This window comes from Sapajus apella, unplaced genomic scaffold (assembly GCF_009761245.1).
Source record: "Sapajus apella isolate SASKATOON/1434 unplaced genomic scaffold, GSC_monkey_1.0 scaffold3, whole genome shotgun sequence".
NCBI lineage: Eukaryota > Metazoa > Chordata > Mammalia > Primates > Cebidae > Sapajus > Sapajus apella.
The window spans coordinates 26,229,607-26,247,555 of record NW_022436943.1 but is presented as its reverse complement, the minus strand read 5'-3'; the positions used below and the strand labels follow the sequence as shown (position 1 = coordinate 26,247,555).

Sequence of the window (17,949 nt, the reverse complement as noted above, 5' to 3'; positions counted from 1 at the left end):
AGTTTCTTTATTTTTCAATATAAGTTCTAGAATAATTTTGTATATATCTACAAAAAGTCTTGCTGAGATTTTGATTAGAATTGTGTTAATTCTGTAAATTAGTTATAGATTAGCTGATCTTTGCTATGTTGAAATCTTTCAATCTACAAACATGGCAACTGTCTCTATTTATTTGATCCTTCTTTGATTTATTGCATTGGCATTTTGTAGTTTTCAGAATATAAGTCCTGTACATGTTTTGTTAGATTTATACTTATTTCATTTGGTTTTGAGCCATTGTAAATGGCATTGTATTTTAAAATTCAGTCTCCACATGTTCATTACTAGTGTAGAGAAATACAATTGATTTTTATGTTTATCTTGTATCCTGTGATCTTTTCAAACTCATCTATTCGTTATAGGAAGTTTTGTTTGTTTTGCAGATTCCTTGGAGTTTTCTATATAGACAATCATTTCATCCGCAAATGAGACAGTTTTATTTCTTCCTTTCCAACCCATATGACTTTAATTTCTTTTCCTCACCTTACTGAAATGGCTAAAACTTTGGGCATGTTGTTGAATCAGTGGTGAGAGTACATATCCTTACCTTGTTCCTAATTTTAGGAAGAAAACATTTACTCTTTCACTATTAAGTATAAAATTATCTGTAGACCTTTGGTAGATGCTTTTTATCAGGTTAAAGACATTCTCCTCACTCTCATTTTTCTGTGAGTTTTTATCATCAATGGGTGCTGAATTTCTTCTAGAACTTTGAAGACATAAATATCAGATTTTTTAATAATCCCCTGGGTCTCAGAAGCTGTTTCTTATTTAATTTATTTTTTGCAGTCTGTATTCTTTGTGGGAACAGAAGACACTCCACATTTTTTTTTTTTTTTTTTTTTTTTTTTGAGACAGAGTCTAGTTCTATCGCCATGCTGGAGTGCAGTGGTGCTATATCGGCTTGTTGCAACCTCCACCTCCCGGGTTCAAGGGATTCTTCTGCCTCAGCCTCTGGAGTAGCTGAAACTACAGGTTTATGACACCACACCCAGCTAATATTTGTATTTTTAGTAGCGACAGGGTTTCACCATGTTGGCCAGGATGGTCTCAATCTCTTGATCTGGTGATCTGCCCACCTCAGCCTCCCAAAGTGCTGGGATTATAGGCATGTGCCACCATGCCTGTCCTCCACGTTCATTTTTAAAAAACATTTTCTCTGTATATATAATACAAAACTTGCACTTTTACCTTTTGTCATTTCAAAGTTTATTATTCCATTATCTTCTGGATTTGACAGTTTCTGTTGAAAAGTCTTTTGTTGCTCCTTTAATGTGGTGTTTTTATCTTGCTGTTTTTAAGATTTTTGGCATTGTGGTTAGTTTTTAGCAGATTGATCATGAGGTTTCTAGGTGTGATTTTCTTTGTAGTTATTTATCCTTTTTGCAGTATATAGAACTTCATAAATCTGGTGTTTTGTGTTGTGAATCCCAAACATTTGAGACAGGTCTCAGTTAATTTAGAAAGTTTATTTTGCCAAGGTTGAGTACACATGCCCATGACACAGCCTCAGGAGGTCCTGAGGACATGTGCTCAGGTCATGAGCCCCAGCTTAGTTTTATACATTTTAGGGAGACATGAGACATCAATCAATATATCTAAGAAGTACATTGGTTCCTTCCAGAAAGGCGTGGACAACTCAAAGCAGGGAGGGGGCTTCCAGGTCACAGGTAGGTGATAGATAAATGGTTGCATTCTTTTAAGTTTCTGATAAGCCTTTCCAAAGGAGGCAATCAGGATGTGTGTCTATCTCAGGGAGCAGAGGGATGACTTTGAATAAAATGGGAGACAAGTTTGTCCTGAATAGTTTCCAGCTTGAATTTTCCTTTTAGTTTAGTGATTTTGGGGGCCCAAGATATTTTCCTTTCACAGTGTTGTTTTGTAAGTTTTGAAAATGTTTTCATTCTCTTCAAATACTGCTTATTCTTTATTCTCCTTTCCTCTCGTCTTTCAAATTCACAGTAGCCTTTTCATCATATTCCAATGTCTCTTACATTTTTCTGTATTTTATATTCTTCTTACCATGCTTCAGTCTAGACGTTTTCTGCTGATTCATCTCTTTCATTAATTTTCTTTTTTTATGTGTGTTCTCTGCTCTTAAACCCATCAATTGTGCTTTTACTTTCTGTTGTATTTTTTAATTCTTTAATTTTAATATGTTTGTTTTTCATAAATTTCATTTTTGTATGAGAATTCTTCAGCTTGCCATCTATTTCCTTGAATATACTTATTAGAGTTATTTTAAAGTCCCTGCCTAATAACTACAGAAAATGAATAACTTATGAGTCTACCTATATTGCCTATTTTTTCCTCATAGATTTTGGTCAGTTAGACCTATTTCCTGGCATGCTTCGTGATTTTGGATTGAATTGTAAATGGTGTATGAAAAATTATAGAGGTTCTGGAAAATGTCATCTTCCTTTACAGAGGGTTGATTTTCTCAGAGGGTAGTCAGAAAGGGGGCAAATTATCTTGATCCAATTAGGGAGTGTAATGATTCTAGGATGGATCCTGGCTTTTGTGAGGGCTCATCTCTTTCCTGTTTTTCATTTCTCCTAGGACTTAGCCTTTTAATTTTGAGATATGGAAACTTAGGTTTACCAGGTTCCAACTCCTTGGAGGATCTGAACTATAATTTTGGTCACCCTGGCACTACACGACTGCCAAACTCTGCCTTTCTGTTTAAAGCCTCTTTGTTGCATTTTATGCTTTACTTCTTGTCCTCTTGTCCCATGCCATTTAGGAATTGGGAAATGCTTCAGGGGGAAAACAGTACAGATTGTTGGAATATCTTTTCTGTGATTCCATTTTTTCTCTCTCTCTCCAATCTTAGTCCCTGAAGTCTTGAATGCATTTAAATGTTTGTACTCCACTTTTTATCTCCTCAGCTACTGAGAATGCTAAAAGCCTCAAACCACTTAAGAATTATCCAATAATTTAAGAAAAGCAGTGGGAAATGCAGAGTCTGTACCTCAGTTCTTCACTCAATGTTTGTGTCTTCCCAAAATTCATATGTTGAAACTCTAATCCACAAAGTGATGGTGTTAGGAAGTGGGGCCTTTTGGGAGGTTATTAGATCACTAGGGTGGTGCCCTCACAAATGGGATGAATTCCCTTATAAAAGAGTCCCTAATAGCTGTCTTGGTTCTATATGCCTCACCTACCATGTGAAGACTCCACTTGAAGGTGCGATCTATGAACCAGGAAATGGGCCCTCATCAGAGACCAAATCTGTGGGAGCCTTGATCTTGGACTTCCCAGCCTCGAGAGCCGTGAGACATACATTTCTGTTGTTTAGTTATTAACTAACTAGTTAATGGGATCATATTACAGCAGTCCAAATGGAATAAGACACTCAATATATTTTCCTTTTATCCAAGGCCTGGCAGTTAAAAATTTTGCTTCCTCTGCCACTCTTTGATGTTTTCCAGTGGGAAAAAAAAATCTAGCTGTTGTTATTTCAGTGAGTATTGGTTTGAACACATGCTACTCAGTCATAGTGGGAAAGTGGGAAACAGAACTCACCCAAGCTTGTGCATTCTAAATATTGCTTCAGCTAAGACTATAATAATTTAGGCATAGTTTTATTCAGGACATTTTCACTAGTTTACTTTGTCCATTTTCCTTGGTTCAAATTTTTCTGACTAGATTCTTTACTTGCCATAGAACTCCTTAGGCCAAAGATAGATTAAGATCTTTAGAGTTCCAAGATGAGGAAAAGATAAGTTGGCCTTCTCCCTTTCACAAAAAAATTAAAAATAAAAACAACCCTATAATGTAAAATAAGCATGAGAAATAATTCAATTTTTTCTAGAAATATATCAAATGTAAATTATTTCCAAATTTTTATAGAGCTAACCTTCCTGAGTATAAATCCTGGCTCTGCTATGTAATAGTTAGGCAACTTACTTAATCTCTTTGTGCTTCAATTTCTTCAGTTGTGAAATATGGAATACTGCCTGTCTCATAGGATTATTATTGTAACTGATTTAATAAATGTACAGTACATAGAAAAATGTTCCACGTAAAGTAAGAACTCAATGTCAGTGTAAAAGATTTTCCAACATCAACAGCAAGAACCATTAAATATGTCCACACATAACTTATATATACTTATAATAAATATTTATGATTTAGTAGGGTTAAGTTTGATTTACTTGGAGCCAACTATTTTTAGAAAAGTTTAGGATAACTCAACATTTTTGTTCTTTCTTTTTTCTTCTTTGCCTTTTTTTGAGGCTGGGGTATAGAGAGAGGCTCTCTCTTCTCTATTAGGAGGAAAAAGAAACCATTTCTTTCTACTGTTCAACACTTATTTCCCAATAGTTGAGTCATTCAACATGTATTGAACATTCACTGTGTCCTGGGCTGTGTGCTAATCATAGTGTTGTAGAGATGAATAAGATGTCATTCTTTCCCTGAAGATCTTTGTAGGCTTATCAGAGTCAGACAGAAAAACAAGAAACAACATATACAGTTGAGCCATCTACCCTGTGGCAAGGCGTCAAAATTTTATAATATGTAAACTTTATTAGCCTCCAAACAATCTTAAGATGTAGGCAGTGCAGCTCAGAGGACTTAAGTAACTTGCTCAAGGTCCAACCAGAAAAAAGATGAAATTTGAACCCAGTAGCTCCAAACAGTAGATGCAGGCTGCCCATTAATATTAAGACAGAGTAGATAGCAACAGCCCTACCTACAAACATCAACAAAAGACTGATCAGAATTGTCTCCTCATGGCCCAAACCACCTGTGAGTTCAGGTGTGTGTATCTAGGTCAGGCTGTTTGTTTAGTGGCATTACCAGTTATTTCTGGCAAAGTGGTCAAACTAATAATAGGCAGCCTTGACATTCTTACAAAGAGTGAAAAATAAGATGCAGAACTATTTTTGAATGAGTATTTTTAAGTTTGGTGAATCATTTTCACCTTTAAAAAATGACTTGTCAATTAGAAAATAAAATGGCACATATTCTCTTCAGCGTAGTGGGCTGTGAGTGGAGAAAGCTCTCATGTGTATTTCCTATGATACTTTCAACTGCATTTGGGTTAATTAACCAATTTGGTAGAAATCAGAGCTCCAAGGAGATCACCATCATGCTTTCAACCCCATAGAACACTTGTAGCTTCCTTGCTCTAAGAAACTCTAAGCCTGGGTTGTTTGCAAAGGAAAATAAGTGATGCCAGGTTGAAGCTTGTTATAGAAGAAAGGGCTACCTGCACCCACTTTTCATTTTGAAGGTTAGTTCACTGAAAAAAAAAAAATATATATATATATATATATAATTTTTTTGAGACAGAGTCTCTCTCTGTTGCCCAGGCTGGAGTGCAGTGGCATGATCTCAGCTCACTGCATCCTCTGCCTCCTGGGTTCAAGTGATTCTCCTGCCTCTCAGCCTCCTGAGTAGCTGGTACTACAGGCGTGTGCCACCACACCTGGCTAATCTTTTGTATTTTTAGTAGAGTTTCATTGTGTTAGCCAGGATGGTCTCTATCTCCTGACCTCGTGATTTACCCAACTCAGCCTCCCAAAATGCTGGGATTATAGGTGTGAGCCACTGTGCCTGGCCAGTTCACTGAATATTTTAACTAATGATGAGCTGAAGCCCAAGGCAATACAAGGTATACTTAGTCTTAAAAATGCTGGACCAGTCAAAATAAGAGTGTTGTTTTTTGCTAATTTTTAAATCAATCCATTTAAAGTCCTGAATTTTAGACTTTTTTTTTTTTTAGGACTGAGAACTTATTTCAGAGGACATCACCTATTAGCAGAATGTGGCACTGCAATTTTTCTATCTAATGCTAAAGCTACATAAAGAGGAGGAAGAGTTGATTAGGCAGCCATGGATTAGAGCCAGAGAGATCGTAAATTAAGCAGCTCAGAGAACATGGGGCCCAGGAAAGCTAGAGGGGTGTGTTTCTTTGCCTCTTCCCATTGCCTCATTACTATAATATGCGTTTCTGAAGATAAAACCAGAACCATAATTGGAACAAATTGCAAATTTATGAATTGTGGCTGTTGGTGAAATCTGCCCCTAGTGAGGCATTAGATAGACATTGGATTCCATTGTCCTCGTTCAAACAGGTAAATTCCCAACTGTCATTAATTGGAAATTAAAGGAGGAAAGTTTTTTATAGTTTGATTTCAGTTTTGTAGTGCTACAGCTAATAGCATCAGGAAAATAAGTTTCTAAATAAAAATCTATCTTTTCTTTCAATTAGGGCTGGGACAGAAGTAAAGGAAGATGAAAAGGAGGATAGAATAGGATAATTCTATGACCAAGCGGTTTAAACATTAGTCTTATTATTAAAGAAGCAATTTCTGACTCTACTGAATACATTTCATTCTTTTACAGTGACACAAATGTAATCTGCCTGGCTGGCTTAGGTTCCATTTATATTTTGTAGCATACTGGAGCTACTCTTTTTTTTTTTTTTTAAGAAACAGAATAGAAGTCCTTATGAGCCTAGCATGTAAGTGTCCTTAGGGTTTTGAGGGCAGTTTCTTCTCCCTGCCTAACTCCTTATCCTTTGTATGGGCATATATTTTCTGAATGTCTTTTTCACAGTACCTTCTTGTGAGTTTCACTGATTTGTTTAATTGGCTTCCCATTAATTAAGAAGGAGAATTAAGTAGGAAATAGGCACATGTGCAGAGTTAAAAATAAGCTAGGGCGGTCCTAAAGGAAATAAAGCTGACCTTAGAAAACATGTGAGATGATTCTTTTATTCTGTGGCTCTGGGCTTTCCTTACACTTTGTGTTTGTGTAACACTGGACCTATTTACTCAATGTTGAGACCCAGCAAAGGGGTGTGGATGAGAGGACTCAAGAGGGGAGGATTTGGCACCCGTATGGCCCCAAAGAAAAGTTTTCAGCTTACCCACATGGCTATTTTAAAGTAACACTGCTTTGAAACTCCTTTAGTCATCATTTTTGCTTAGACTTTTTACAATCCAGGAATTCTGAATTTATGTTATCTGATTTCTACAACCTACTTGGTATCAGGATTAGTAGACTGTCTCATCTGTCTCTGAGCCATCACCCACTGTTTTTTATTTTTCTTTCCATCACAAGCATGGTCTCAGTACATTCATATGGATTGTGACATAGTTTTTAAAATATGTTTTCTTTCAATCCCTACCTCTGAGCTTCTCTTTTTATATATTTGCCTGCAAATAAGTTTAATTGGCTAAGAAAACTACTCCAGAATTTTTCAGTTTCTTTCCTTTTGTTAAAGAGAGATGGGCTTCATGCTGGTGATAGTGAGACAAATGAGAACTCCAGGGTAGCATAGATTTTCCTGCAAGTAACTGTAAAGAAAAGACACCAAAGCCTTAAAGAGGAAAGTTGTAAGCATGCTGGAGTCAAAACTTCAGGGGTTGAGGTTGTCAGGAGCTATCCGTGATGGTTGTGTGGTGTGTGTGTACACACACTCTCCCTCACACACACACACAAACACCACAGTGACAGATGACCTATTGAAATAATTTCAGAGCCGGTCTGTGGTTGCTACGACAACCAATGATCTCTTGGCTTTCATCTGGCCATGTGACAGGGACTTTGACGTCAGCTAGAGGCAGAGTCTGTGGCTGAGTCCACACAGTCAAAGGCTTGTGAGAATCTGGTGGATGCTGGACCTTGCTGCTGCTGCTACTGCTGTTTCCAGGGTCTGCAGAGCATGGGCTGTTAAATTGTGCACTTCTTCTGAGTGAGGTAATTAGTTTGCTTTATATACAATTGTTAGGTGTTTTTATAGCTCATTGTGGTTTTCCCCTCTCTCTTACCTCCTACAAGTTTGTATTCATGAACAATTATTGTTGTACCAAGGGGAAAATGTAAAGCAGCTTCTAGATGTGAATTTCGGGCAGGCTCTCTGGAATTTGGTTAAATTTGGATTAATGTTCTGTGAAGTAGGTTAAAATATAATCGCCTTGCTTGCTCAACACTTGCTAACATAACATTATTTAGAGATACGGATTTTGCAGCTTGAGCCAAATATTCTCTTTTGAATTCCAGGAATCCTCCCTTCAGTATTGTTTTGGGTTTAAAAACTCTAGCATAGCCTTGCAATGTGTTTCTAACTTTTCTTTTTACAATTGCTACTCAATTCTGAATCAGCCTAAAATAGTTTGGAATTTGGTTTCTATCTTATTTGCAGCATTCATATTTAGCAACAATAGGAACCACGGGAAATAACATTATAACTGGAACAAAAGTTGGGGTTTTGCTTGTAAATAAGACCGTTGGTATTCTGAAAGTACCAGGAAAAATTGTCAACAGCTTCCTGCTTAGAGAGAAATCATCGGGAATATGCCAAGGAAATCGGGGTGGAACCTTTACATGTGTGCATGCAATTGCTTTTGGGTTGTTAGAGCAAAGTGCACATTTCCAGGGTCCTCCACTGAAAATTCAGCTGTGAAGAGAATGGCATGAGATGGTCTTTACTAAGGAGTTGTGTAAGCTGTTTTTATTTTTAAAAATTGAAATAATTACCTAAAGAAGAAAACAATAGCCCTAACCTGAAATGTATCATTGATACAAGTTCTACTTTCCCTCAAATACAAGTAGTCACTGACAATTTGCTCTGTATCTTCAATGAATAATTAAATAACTGTGATGAATAAGAATTTTATCTCTTTATTCCTATAATACTATATACCACAAATTGTTTTCATTGTATTATAGTTTCTTTCCTTCCCAAGTTTAGTAATTTCAAATTTTCTTTCATGACATACAGGTTGAATTGTTTTGGGGCTTGTAATTTAAAGAATGCCTGTAGTACTGAAGTCTAGATTTATAACCAGCTGTCTAAATCTTACAAGTTTAACAGAAAAATGGACAAATTTTAGAGTACTACATATAATGCAGCTAGTATTTTAAGTAGTAGAAAACACTGGTTTAACTGTATATATGAATACTGTATATTTACAGTGTGTGAATTATACCTTAATTTAGTGCAAGAATATATTGTTTTAATTTTTATTTTCTTTATCCGCTTCACAATTCTAATAGTATTAATTTTACTCTAGAAGGTGAAAATTTTGAACAGCATTTAGGTACAGTAATAAGCGAATAACTATGGGTATATCAATAATTTCTCATTAGCTCTCAATGAGTGAATATTCATTTAACTTGCTGGCATTTGACATGTCTATTTTTGGCCAGAGTCTCCATGGAGGATTTTCCAAAAGTCTAATGTGCTCATTCCAAGCACAGCTACTGAGACATAATCTCATCATTTAATTGATCTCAAATAGTAACCCAGAGGCCATATTCTTAACACCCCTAGAAATATGGTAATGTATATGTAACATTTCAGTTGAGCACAGATAAGACCAGTAACACTGTCATTTAAAAGCGTTATCTTTGATGAGGTACACTTTAACATTTACTTCTTTTATTCAAAATGGGGAATTATCATTATAGTTTTTCCAAGTAGCAGAGACTTTCTTAGTGCTGTCTCTATGATGTTTTAAATTAAAATCTTATAATAAATGTATTCAATGCCCCTTCAAAATAGACTGGATTTCAACAGTATGAAATATAAGAGAACAATTCAGTGTTGATGGCAAAATCTCAATGATGAAGTTTATCACTAAAAGAAAACAACCTATGCTGTGAAAGCAGAGATGCTCTAGGATCTACAGGTCTTTTCCTATCGCAAAATAAGAAGAAGAAAAAAAAGACTCTCAACAGAATCATTTATTTACAGCATTGACACTATGTTGATTTCAAGGTCATGTTTGTTGCAGCTACAAAAGATGCTGGCAAAGAACAATTTACTCTTAGAAACCTGGCTGTTGCATTATTAAATATTTCGTGTATAGTTTCAGGCATTCTTTTCTGTTTTTTATTGAGACAAAAATCTCACTCTGTTTCCCAGGCGGGATTGTGGTGGCACAATTTTGGCTCACTGCAACCTCCGTCTCCGTGGTTCAAGCAATTCCTGTGCCTCAGCCTCCCAAGTAGCTAGGATTACAGGCACCTGGCTGGTTTTTTGTAGAGACAGGGTTTCCCCATGTTGGCCAGTCTGGTCTCGAACTCCTGAGCTCAGGTGATCCACCTGCCTTGGTCTCCCAAAGTGTTGAGATTACAGGTGTGAGCCACTGCACCCAGCCAATTTCAGGCATTCTTAACCTTTTTGGTGCCGTGAACCTCTTTGGCAGCCTGGTAAAGCCTATGGACTTTTCTCAGAATTATGTTTTCAAATGCATAAAATAAAGTATGCAGGGTTACAAATGAAACCACTTGCACTGAAAAACATTAAATTTTACAAAATTGTGATATATGCTTTGTTAATAACACATTATTAAATAATGCAAACTAGCAGCAGGTACAGGAACTACAATAATTTTGAAGTAGTGGTGAGCATAGAAGATATTTCAGGAAATCTACAACAGTTGTAAAATGAGGTGAAAATATCTGTAATTTCTCTTGGCAACAATATCACAGGTGCTGTGTTTTGCGGCCTATATTTTAATTGAAGGAAATACAAAATTTCAGTTTGAGGTTAGTGAAACTGAAGATGTAATATTTTTCCCAACCAAGTTCCCCAGGTCCTCTTGAATTTTATCCACTCCTGAGTCAATTGATGCGAGTTAGTGATGCCAAAAGGTGATGGAACTGCCCTGGACAAAACTCATCACCCCATTTCCACATTCAGTTCCACCACGTCGGATTTTATTCTTTGAGTGTGTGCATTTTGCAATATTCTCTAAATTCTGCATGGAAAGGAAGGATATGTTTTTATAGCTACCAAATTGTAACTTTCTTTTATTTTCCTCCTTGAGATCCATTAACAGTCTTATGTCCCCTGGATTGGGAACCCTTACCTGGTTAGACAGGGGTTAAAAGGAAAACTCATAGTGTTATTGTAAGTTATGCAAGTTAAAACCATGGACCACAGAAGTAAGACTATAGCTATTTACAAAAGAGCCTTGATCCACTCAGAGAAGATAAGCAAGTAGTATTTAGATGAAGAATGCTGGCTGTCATTTGAGATTGTAGCTGAAGAAATACTCTAGAAGGCACTTCGTGTGCTCATAATATTTGAAGCAAGCATTAAAGAATGTATGTGGCTTTCCAGCTTAATGTAAAGCACGGGCACGTGTGAGTTGATCAGTTGTCACGTTAATTCATTACTTGAGAGAAAGCCCTAAAGGTTAATCTTCCAGAGATCTCTAGGATGAGGCATGTTCGAAATTAAGTGGGAATTGGAGACACTGCCTAAGTATCTGAATGCAGCACCTTATTTGGCTTGTTGAATATTTAAGACCAATACGGAGGGTATTAATAATATCGTTTAGTGTGACTTATGTAAGTAATTGTCTCATTCTACACGTTTCTTTGAATGTGCAGAAAATAGTGCCTGATCTTCCCCTCCAAACTGACAGCGTGACTTTGCAGTTGGTCAGCTGCCGTCGCAGCCCTACATTCAGAACCTTCAAAGTCTTCCTTTCTATGACATCAGCACCCACTGTCTCCGCGTAAGAGAATGGGAGCTATGACATTTTGCACAAGCTGTTGTTTAAACTCAATCCAAATCCCTCACATTTGAAATGGAAGCTTAGCAATTTGTCTTCGTGTGTTCTCAAAGGAATTACGAAAGAGATGTTCTCAAACATTTCTTATTCTTTGGATTAGAAAAGAACACTTGCCTTGGGAGCTCTGAGTCTCTGTAGCAACTTGATCAAGAAACTTGGAAAAAGTTTAAAATCTCTGAATCCAGGCTGTACTGTCTGCTCCTCAATGCCAGGTGTTTGAAACTTTTCAAAAAGGAATGTGGCATTATTTTTCATAAAATCTACTTCTATTTAACTGGTGCTGCATGATGGAAATCTAACTAGAAATAGCGTTCCAAACTGTAGTATTTTTTATTGTTTGCAGAAGTGATGCCATAAAAGTTAATACTCACTGATTTTGATATGAAAATTATATGATAAATATTTAAATTCACTGGAGCCACATTTTCCAAACTAAAAACAGTCTGCCCTTTTTATCTCAGTAGTGAACTTTAGGGTTTTTTTTTGCATGTATTTCCATAAATGTCTTTAAATAAAGACACAGCATCCCTTTAAAATTTGGTTTATATTAATGTAAGCCAGAATGTTCTCAGGTCACGATGAAGTTTCATATTTGATTTGTAGGAAAGAAATCTCTAGCCTGAAAGATATTCCAGCTGTTGCCTGTCTTGACAGGAGGATTGTTCATGTTTTCTGAATCTCTCCCAGTGACTGCAGGAAGACCAAAGGCTGCACATTGCTTTTATGCAGGGATGATTTTTTTAAAAAGATGATTCTGGACTTTGTTTGCTTTAATGAATTTAAGCGCTATCTATTAGAGGTAAATGTCAAGAAAAAGTGTTATATTCTTTGGTTCTCTGCTCAGCTGACTCCCACAGACTTTGATATGATTTATATCACTCAAACCATGATCAGTTTTGTGACGACACCATATTTACAATATCGTTGGAGATCAAAAATAGCATCTCACAAAAGTTTCGCCATCCTGTACCTTCCCGTCTTACCATGGATCACATGCAGCAGTCACTCAATTGGTAAACATTTATTAACTGACTGCTGCATTCACAGTGTTATAATAGGCATATGAGGTCCTCCTTGATGGGGCCCTCAAGTGAGATATGCCACTGGCACAGAGAACCCAAGTGTCTTTATGGAGCCTGCCTTTTGTTTGCTTGAGCTTTTATTTGAACATTCAGTCTTTCATGCATTCAGCAGATTTTGAGCACATACTATGTATCAGGCATTGAGCTAGACCCCAGGGTTTCTACGAGGTACAACAGAGGGCAGGTCCCTTCCATCATGGGACACGCAGTCTAACTATATAGAGAACTTGCTCAGAGACCTGTGTGTACCATTGACTGGGGTTCTCTTTCCCACAGCCACACTGACCACTGGAGTCCAAAAGAGAATTCTAAAAGGGAACAGTACAAAACAGAACATCAAAACAAAACAGACAAACAACCTGGGAACCATTAGGTTTTACACTAGAGTGAAGCCCCAGAAGAGACATTCTGCAGCTGGTGAACAGCCGGCCTCATTTGTGAGTAATCTGTTCCCATCAGTGTCAGGGATTCCAGGTCGGTATGCTCAGTCCTATTCCCACTTGGCCGGAGGCTGTTTGTCCTCTAGTTCAGAAGCCAAATAAGACTGGTAGGGACTAACCTAGAGAATATTTTCTTTTATGCAAATAACAAAAACCATTGTGTTTTATGAAAAGAGTCCTTAAATTAGCAACATCCAAAAATATCTCTCCCATCTTCCCTGTGCTAACCCAGTCAGGACAGGGTCACTGCTGTAATGAATAGCCCCCAATTCTAATGGAATAATCCAACACTGTTCATTTTTTACTCACCCAGAAATCAGGACTGGGAGAAGGGCAATGCTCCACACAGTCATCTAGGGACTCAGGCTCCATCTATCTAGTTAAACTGATCGGGGGCAAATCCTGTTTCTACCACTTGCTAGATACTCTGGGCAAGTTACCTAAGTCACAGTTTTCTTTTGCTGAATTATATTAGGACCTCCCTCTTGGATTTTTGAGTCAACTTATTTGGCATAGAAATTGACAGACGTTAGGTACTCAATAATGTGAATGTTGTTATTAATCTTCTACTTCTGGTAGTGCTGCCACCACCATCTCTCAAGGAGGCAGGAGGAATCAGTCAGAATTGGAAGAGTATTATAATAATAGCTAACACTTAGGGAGCTAGATAGTCTTCAAAATTCTTTTTTAAATGACTATTTTTTAGCAACATTCCAGTTTTATAAATGAGGAAATTGGGACACAGAGAGCTTAAGCAAATTACTCAGTGTCACGCAAGCATATAATAGAGCTCTAGGCATTTGGCTTCAGAGTCCTGACTCTTTTTTCACTATGCTATATTGCCTTTCAACTTGGAACATACAGCCGCTCCTCAAATACCATCATTTCATTAAACATTGTATTGTTGTAACATTAATGAGAAGAAAGAATTGGTTTTGTTGTCAATGACATTAAGTGAGGACTTACTATTATATATTGTATTTTCCCCAGAAGTAATGTCATATGTTGTGGCAGATTTGACTCAAAAATAGCCTTACCATTAATTACCACATTAAAAAATTTTTTTAGAGATGAAGTCTCATTCTGTTGCCCAGGCTGGAGTGCATTGGTATAATCATAGCTCACTGTAACCGTGAACCTGGGCTCAAGCAATTCTCCCACCACAGCTTCTTGAGTAGCCAGGATTACAGGCATATGCCACCATGCCCAGCTACTTTTTTATTTTATAGAGATAGGGTCTCACTATGTTGCCCAGGCTGGTTTTGAACTCCTGTCCTCAAGAGATCCTCCCACCTTGGTCTCCCAAAGGGCTGAGATTTCAGGTGTGAGTCACTGCGTTACCACATGTTCTTCTAGAATCTTGCTCCTCAGCATCAGGAGGTGAAGTCTATTGCCTCTCCCTTTGAACCTAAATGGGCTTAAGATTGGTCCAACTGATAGAGTACAGTGGAAATAATGCTAGGTGACTTCTAAAGGATAGATCAGAAAAAGAATACAGATTTTTTTCTTTCTGGCTTTTCTTTTTCTTCTTGACATTTTCCCTTAGAATCCAGTCACCACATTATAGGAAACCCAGATCATGTAGAGAGGCCAGGAGTAGGTATTTCAGCTAACATCTCTTGTTAAAGTCTCAGCCGACATCCAGCATCAACTGGCAGGCATGTGAGTGGGCAAGCTTTCAGATGGCTGCAGACCTGGTCTTCAGGTCTTCCTTCCCTCTCCTGATGCAGGGGAACTATAGATGCACTATCCCTGTTGAGCCCTGCCCCAAGTTACAGTTTCATGAACAAAATTCAAGCTGTTATTGTCTTAAGCCCATAGGATTTGGGAGTGGGGGTAATTTCTTAAGCAGTCAGAGTAACTAGAACATTGGGGTACTTAGAAATGAGTGAAATCCCTGTATAGAGAGCTAAATTTCAGGTGCATGTGGATTATTAAATAGACTTTTGCGATTTGGCCTAACCTAACCTAACTTCTGGAGGAAAATATATTTCTGTTACCAACCAAATTACAAATAAGCTTTAGGAGCACTTCCTGCTTGGAAATTTGGAACAATGTCCTATATGTTAATGCTGTTGCTGGTTCTGGGAAAAGATCTGGGCTACACTGAGGCCGCACTGCATGCCTTAGCAAGATCTCGCTCACTGCCCCCCGCTGGCTGGGAACCTTGCTGCAGGAGAGTGCAGTGTGGATGGCAGTACTGGTAGCATCTGTCCTAGACTGTTGCTCAGTCCTCCTTGTCCACCTTTGTCTCCCCTTTCCGTACCTACTCTGTCTAAATTTGTGCCTACTTGTCTATTGTTAGAGCCTGCTGTTTCTTTGACACTCTCTTTTGGCCCATTTCCTATGTTTCTAGGACAATTTTTCTGCTCTAATGGTTTGTAGTAAAGCTAGGGTATTCTCCTTAGCCAGGTAAAATTTAGCTAATTCAACAAAATCTTTTCCTCTTAATAAAGTTGCCAAAATGGCAGCTGTCCCACTGGACCCGCCAAAATGGCAGCTGTCCCATTGGCTCCACGTGTTGGTCAAACCTTGCATTTGAAATCCTCAGAAATGTGGTTCTTGTATCCTTACTCAAAGAGGCATCCCTTTCCCTTCTAGTGTAGAGAAATCAGTGCCCCAACTCTCTTCTCATTTGCTCAAGCTTCACCCCATCCTAATAGTCTTTTCCTCTTCCCTCAACAAGGCTCTCTTCATTTATTCATTCTACATTTGTTAGCTGTACAATGAGCCCTAGAGTTGAACACCTATGAAAGTACTCCTTTCATGTCCGAGGACTGGTAAGACTTCTCCAGTTGTTCCTCATTTGCTCACCATAGACACAGGGCAGATGTGGTGAAATCACCCAGACTTTCCAATAACCAGGATATGTCCCACCTCATCAAAGATGTTTCAGCTAAGTAGGATACTGCATGAGTAATATAGAACCAGCCAGTCTTTGAAAAGGTGACAGTCTAGTTAGGGACACTGGATGGCATCTGCAGTTGAGGGCCAGAGCTATGTCTCTCACCCTGGCTACAACCTCCCACAGTGCCCAGGGTCACACTGGACATACAGTGCCGACTCTTTACATCTCTATTAGGTGATTAGCGAATAGATTAACCCCAGAGGATGTATGGCATTGAGATGACTTTGGAGAGGAAGTGAGCTTTTGAGTTGGGCCTAAAGGAGGAGAGTGTCTGGTATGAGTAGCAAAAGTGAAAGGATAATCCTTCATCGAGAAGGAGGACGAGGACATCCTACTGACAGAAATAGGACACCTCCCCATCTGGAGTCAAGAACATGGTTGGGAAAAGGAAAAAAATGTAGAATCTATATGGTAGGCCCATGGAGGATCTAGGATTTATCCACTTAAGCTGGATTCGATCTGATAGATACTAGGAAGCTAGGGAAAGCCAGGAACAGGGAAGTGATGTACATGTTAAATGGTGTGAGAATATTTTAGTGACTCTGTTTCCTTTCACTTTACATAGCTCATTTAAATCCTTGCTAAGTTAGAGATTCCCTTTTTGTTTGTTTTTCTCATAGAGAAGTTTTAACTTTTTAAATTTTAAAAAATGTGAATTCTCTTTTGCCCTCCATATGGTGTGAGTAGCCGTTTTAACTTTATCTGGTTATATCCATAGGCAGAGCTGTGTAACTTCATAGTTCTAAACACGTGGCATGCTACTAATCAAAGTCATATTAAGTTCCAAGACAATTGAATAAGTCAAGCCTTTGCAACATTTTCTATAAAACTATACTATAATGAGTATATAATGAAAATTGTTATAATTATGTGTGTGTGTGTGTGTGTGTGTGTGTATGTGTATAAAATGAAACCCCTGGGACATTGCACCATTATGTTGAAAAATCTTTGAATCATGTCACCAATGAAAAACTGGTGTTCAGTGAAGTTTTAGTTGTAAGTTGTGAGTGTGCATTGTGTTACATCTGAAATCTCTGAATACTGATCATCAATATTTGTGTCTGGCAACTATCAGAATGTTCTTAACCAAAGCATGACATCTTTAAGAAAAATATTACAAATTATACATGGAAAAAAGTATGTATAATATGTATGTACAGTACAAAGAATAATAGAAAACAAATCCCTGGGTGGCCAACAAAAACACCATCAGTATACTTTACATTCTAGTAAAGTATACTGCGTTGATACTGATTATAATTTCACTCTAGCAGCACACAGATTCACACTGTCCCTAAGGTCCAACACCAGAAGGAAATTGAATAAACCATGTATTTTTTAGCTCCTTGATCACATAAAGATTTTAAACCAGTTGAGTCATTTATTTCAGCCTCTGATGGTGAATGAAAGGTATGCTTTCCCCTTACAACACATCACTTGCCATTGCTGCTGGCAATTGTGAAGATTTGGAAATTGGTTTCTGTGTCCAGTGTGGCCTTGCCCAAGGCCATTGCCCATGCTGTGCTCCTTGTCATCTCCTGGCTATTCAGGAGGGAATGGTCAGGGAACCCTTGGTGAGCCCTGAGCTCCCATACAAACCCAGCTGCCAGGGGTAGTGAAAGCAAACCATTTTCTCTCTCAGGGTCAATATATATGTATATATATTGGTATATTCAGAGTATATTTTACAAAATAAAAGCTATTTAATCATTAAAGATGCAACCTTTGATCCAAATTCCACTTTGTAAAAGAAATTGTCACTAGATCTATTGTGCCCAATTTGAAAAATGTTGATCAACTTCCAATTTTTAAAGGCCAATCTATTACTATTTAGAAATAGAATTCTCCTTCTCCTCAGACTGTCAAAACAGCTTACGGATTATAGCCAAGGACAGATCAAAAGTCCATTAAGTGTTCCACCAGCTCCTGCGTCAGGA

The 17,949-nt window shown here is 37.8% G+C and overlaps 1 protein-coding gene across 8 annotated transcripts in view; it reads left to right on the top strand.

Annotated features, from left to right (window-relative positions):
* Window positions 1-17,949, top strand: part of NCALD (neurocalcin delta) — a 449,016-nt gene that overhangs the window by 325,580 nt on the left and 105,487 nt on the right. Inside the window, exon 1 of one of the 8 annotated variants that reach the window (XM_032245744.1) lies at window positions 7,407-7,752. The exons of the other annotated variants lie outside the window; for them this stretch is intronic. The gene's annotated coding sequence lies outside the window, so the exon portion shown is untranslated. Of the gene's footprint in view, window positions 1-7,406; window positions 7,753-17,949 lie in introns of those variants that run through there. 8 annotated transcript variants of the gene reach the window in all.